General features: G+C 36.7%; 1 long non-coding RNA gene across 1 annotated transcript; it reads left to right on the top strand.

The window, feature by feature from the left end:
- Positions 1-1,117: 1,117 nt before the first annotated feature.
- LOC118491288 lies at positions 1,118-5,016 on the top strand. Its single transcript, XR_004891144.1, has 2 exons — positions 1,118-1,230; positions 4,633-5,016. It is a non-coding gene; the product is annotated as an uncharacterized LOC118491288 (long non-coding RNA).
- The last annotated feature ends 427 nt before the right edge of the window (positions 5,017-5,443 follow it).

Raw genomic sequence — 5,443 nt, 5'->3', positions numbered from 1 at the left:
CTCACAACATTACCAAAATCTTTGATATTTATAAAAATACCACCACATCAATTCCAGTCACAAATCAGAAAAATCTTGTTGCTAACACTACTAGAGAATAAGGTATTCGCTACCACATTTTCCGTCGCAAAACGGTAGCAATTGCTCTTTTGCCACCGTTTTGCCCCCAAAAACTCAGTGGCAAAAGCACACGTAGCAAATGTCCTATTGCCACTTATTTGCTACCGTTTTATTTTTTGCTACCGATTTTGCTAGAATCGATTTGCCACCCTTTTGCTACCGCTTTTTGTCACCGTTTTACTACCACATTTTATTTGTCACCCTGTCACACGTTTTGTTTTGTCACCGTTTTGCTACCACATTTTATTTGTCACCGTTTTGCTACCACATTTTGTTTGTCACCGTTTTGCTACCATTTTGCTACCGCTATTTTGCCACCTTTTTGCTACCACTTTATCAAATTTTACCACGTTTTTGCTACCATTTATAGTATTCCATTTGCATTCGGCTATTCCATTTCATATAAACATAAAAATTTATAGCTTGTTGCCATTCCATTAAAATGTAAAAATTTATACATCTAATGGTCCTCATAATAAACATCCAAATCAAAACATCATATAACTCAAATTAAATTATCCAAATCCAAACATCCAAACTAAAAGCGTGCAATCGTTCTCACTTTTTTACGCTAGCTTTTAGACGTTTTCTCAAGATCATGCCCCACATTTTATATTATTGACTAAAAACTTTGTTATAGAATGTTATAGTTTTGTTTTTAAAGTTATTCATTATAATTAAAATTTATAACCAATATTTATGAAATATTATAGTTTAGAAAAAAAAATCGGATGCGCATGTGCTTCTTTCGAATGAACAAAGACTAAAAGGAGGTAGAATATGATTTGATAACAACCAAAATTAATGGTATCGGATTACGCACGTGATGACTTTATGAAAGAAAGTGACTTTTGATACTCATTTCTATTCCAAAATTATTCACCTACAAGACTCAAAGTTCTAAACTTATTATTTTGGCCACTGGATGCTATAGTCTTTCTTGATACAATCTTTTATAAAGGGTGCCGGATCATGTACAAAGTCTAATTATGTGCGAAGGCTACAAAAGTTTTTATTTTTCACTTTTCACAACTACGCTTTGTTTTTTCTCTCGATCGAAAACAATAAAAAGAAGAAAACCCCTAATCAAGTGTTTAGTTGCTTACTGCTGTAAGTATATATTGTTTGCTTCGTTATCTCTACAATTGTACTGTTATACTAGTTTCTTGTGCAATTTTGAAATGATTGAGTACACTAGGTCTAGTTGCTTGAGTACACTATGTTCTTGTTTCGGCTTAAAATTGGTGCTAGATTTGTGAAAAATTATGTCTGAAGTTTGAGAAAACCCCAATTGAGTGTTGGGTTGCTGTAATATATCTTGCTTGTGCTTCTGCTGGTTGATGGAGGTAGAACACGGTGGAACGGCTAATGATGGCGTTAGCTTCACGTTTACAGTATCGTTTCTTCTCGTTGGAGACCTTGCTACTTGTCAAAAAACAAAAGTTTACAAGCTAAGTGATTATGTACTAATATGTGAATACGTGATTACATAACATTACATAATTACGTAATATGTCTTATATTCATAAACAAGTAAAACGTTACGTGATTTTGTATAACATTACATGGTGTTGTATAACGTTACGTGATGTGATCAGGGGCGGACCTACATAGAGTGGGTCGGGGTCCCCGGACCCCAATGTTTTTTTAAAAATTAGTAGATCCGGTATATTAAATTTCATAAGGACCCCATAAATACAATTAGGTGGACACCATAGCAAATTAGAGAGATAAGGAAGGCTGGTGCAGTGGGAAATCCCCCTCTTTACTAACAAATGTTCATGGGTTCAAGCCTTGTATATCGCATTTTTGGGTAAATTACACTTTTCGTCCTTTATGTTTATCTCGGATTGCAACGGATAACCTTTAACTTTAATAATTACAGTCACGATCCTTTATTTGTATAACTCATTACACCTTAAATCCTTTAGCACTAACCAGGTTTGTTTTTAACGTTAAATCAAATCATATGCCTTGCACATGAGGGTAGGATTGTCTTTTTAACCTTATTATTTGAGAAAACATTTATTTAAACAAAATAATACATGATTTAAAAGCATTCCCTGTTTCTCCATCTCTCTCATAACACACTACATATCTCTCTCTCTTCTTCATAACAACCGGTCACCAGAACATCATTTCCGGCCACAATCAACATCATTTCCGGCTACCTGGAACCTATCTAAATCCACTGACTAAAAAACGCACACGTAAGTCAAAAAATCCAGCCTGAACCCTAGCCGTATTCAGATTTCAGATCCAGTCTTGTGGATTCAGATCCGCCGTTATCCTGGTCTTTTAATTCAGACCCGGTCTTGTGGATTTCGGATATAGTGGAGGTTTCTGGTGGTGGTGGTGTTTTCCGGGTACGGTGGAGGTTTCTGGTGGTGGGGGTTGTGGATTTAACCGGAGATTTGGTGGTGGTGCGTAGTGGTAGCAGCGGCAATTGTAAGAGGATGGGTTTTCAGATTTTGAGGGTTTAAAAGTTCCAGATTGTAGTAATAGTTAGTTGTGGTGGTTTGATGTAGGTTGTTTGCTGGTGTTGATGATTGGTGTTATTTGTGTCTAAATTGATGTTTTATATGTTATGTTCTTTGAAATTAGATGGGTTGCAGATCTGCGAAGCAACTGGGTTGAGGATCTGCGAAGGGTTAGGGGCGATGGGTGTGACGTGGTGATGGCCCGACGGGTGAACAGTGGCCGGAGTGGTGGTGGTGACGAGATTTGATGATGGCGGGCAACTGGGTTGCAGATCTGTGAATGCTGAGTGGTGGTGGTGGTGACAAGATTTGCGATGTGTTTGTGAAGACGGTGGCAAGATAAGGTGTTGGCGGCAGGATGAGGTGGTGGTGGTAGGATGTGGTGGTTAAGGTTTTAGGGTTAGTAAATTGGGGAAGATGATGTGTATGTGTAAGGTTTTATTTATTGAACATTTAAATAAAAGCATGAATAGACCATAATACCCTTAAATGAATAAACTTAACTAAAAATTTTAATCTGGTTAGTGCTAAAGGACGTAGAGTGTAAGGGTTTTGTAAATAAAGGATTGTGGCTGTAATTATTAAAATTAAAGGCTATCCGTTGCAATCCGGTATAAACATAAAGGACGAAAAATGTAATTTATCCCCCATTTTTTCTATTTTTTTTTAAATTCCAATTCAAACCTCGCTTTGATCCGACCCAAACTAGGACCAACTTGAAAATTTTAAGGCTTGGTTATGAAAATTTTGAACACTGAAAAAATGAACCCCATTGGAAAAAAAAAAACCTAATTCCGTCGCTGGATGTGATTACGTGCCATTATGTAACTACTAACACTAGGTGATTACACCCCTAGCTAAGAAGCCTTCGTTGTCCGTGTATATACACATGCATATATGTAGGTTCCGATGAGAAACAAAAATATAAAACATATAAGAACAATATCTAACAAATCAAAAAAATTCTTTATAACTATTGTCAACCTCTCTTTTTAAAGAATCTAAATAAAATAATAACACTTTCATTTTTTTATTTACATATCTTTTTTTATTTAAATTATATTTTATTTATCGTAACCATATCTTCCCTATATTATTTAGCAAAATCCTCTTCACACTCAACTTTACTATTCAATTTTTCTATCATCTATTGGTCCAACTATTCAAATTTCTTCCTTCATACTTGTCCACTTCAATCTATCACTAATTCTTAGGGGTGTAAAACGGGTCGTATTCGCAAGTTGGCAGATTTAATCTGACCCGAACCTGAAAATTTTACACGAACCCGAACCCGAAAATTGTATCATACATATGAACCCGAACACAACCCGAAATTTCATGGGTTGACCCGAACACGACCCGTTCAACCCGAATTTTTTAAATTTTTCTAAAATTAATATACTAAAATTAAAATTTAGTTCAAAAACACAAATATATATAATAATATCATATTTAAATTACAAAATCTATGTTAATTTCCTTTTTAAGTTATAATCAAGGCATAAAATACACACCCTATTTAATTTACGTCATAAAATATATTGTAAAAAAAAATATAATATAGTATAAATGTGTTAAAAGGGTCAACCCACCAACCCGACTAGGTTAACCCAAACCTGACCCGTTAATCTAAACGGGTTCGCGGGTTCAATTGAAACTGACCCGAACCCGTTTAGACTAAACCTAAACCCGTCGTGTTAGGTTCGTGTCGGGTTTTCAGGTTGTGTTAAAAATTGACACCCCTACTAATTCTTCGTTTTTAACTTATTTGTCCACTTCACTCTATCAGCATGCACCACCATCGCACAACGGCGACATCATCGTCGGTAGGCACCATCGCACAGCGGCGACATCATCGTCGGTAGAGGCGCAACTTTCTAGGGGCCAGGGGTGAGGGGGAGGGGCGCCCGTCCCCCCGAATTTTTTCGCTAAGTAGTGTTATGTATGTACGTTTCGTATAGAATTTTTTAGGTATATATATTTTCGACCCCCCGATTTTATAAAAAAAGATTTACTTATATAGAATTTTTAGGTCCCTCAGTGAAAATTTTCAAGCTTCGCCACTGATCATCGGACCACTGTCATGCGTCGGTAGCAGGGTTATCCATGGTCTCCGGTGGTCCGGATGGTGACCAAAACGACGAGTCCCACATGGTCCGAAGCCTCAAGTGGATGGTGCAATGTTGACGGTGTTGTCCTTCCTGGTCGCCGTCGAAATGGCCAGTGGTGGCGTTGGGGTGATGCAATCATGCAACTATCTTTCTTGATGGAGGTGGGTGTGATCACACGAGTGGGCTAAGGTTATGACTATAACTGGTGGTGATAAATGTCTTCTATGTTTTTTGAGAGAGAAAAAATGTCTGTATGCGTGTCATGTGTGTGTGAATATGGTGGTAGTATCTGGTATAATGGTATGGATGAAAGATTGAAACCTGTGGACTTCAACCTATTAGTGGGTAGGGGTGGTTATCACTCGCCACTCATTTATCACTCACAACATCTGTAACGCCCCGCTTCTTTGTACTTTCCATAATTAGGTCTTGCTTGTATTTCTATTTTTGGAAGCCTTGTGTTCTTGTAATCGTCCTTTCATTGTAATCGTTGTAAAATCCGAGACTTAGATCATAAATAAAACTCGTATTTCTTTAAATTTGCGTTATACATACTTCACACATATTCATACGTTTGATTTTGTGGAACAATTGATACATATTCCTGATTCTTGGAAACTATGTGCCAAACTTGTAAATACGTGAAACTTACGAATAATACGACTTTTGAATGCATCTGATACTTAAATACGATATTCCTATACTTATACATACTTCATGATACTTATTTTA

Source organism: Helianthus annuus, chromosome 4, assembly GCF_002127325.2.
Source record: "Helianthus annuus cultivar XRQ/B chromosome 4, HanXRQr2.0-SUNRISE, whole genome shotgun sequence".
Lineage (NCBI taxonomy): Eukaryota > Viridiplantae > Streptophyta > Magnoliopsida > Asterales > Asteraceae > Helianthus > Helianthus annuus.
The sequence above is the reverse complement of the archived record's forward strand: the minus strand, read 5'-3'. Positions and strand labels throughout refer to the sequence as shown.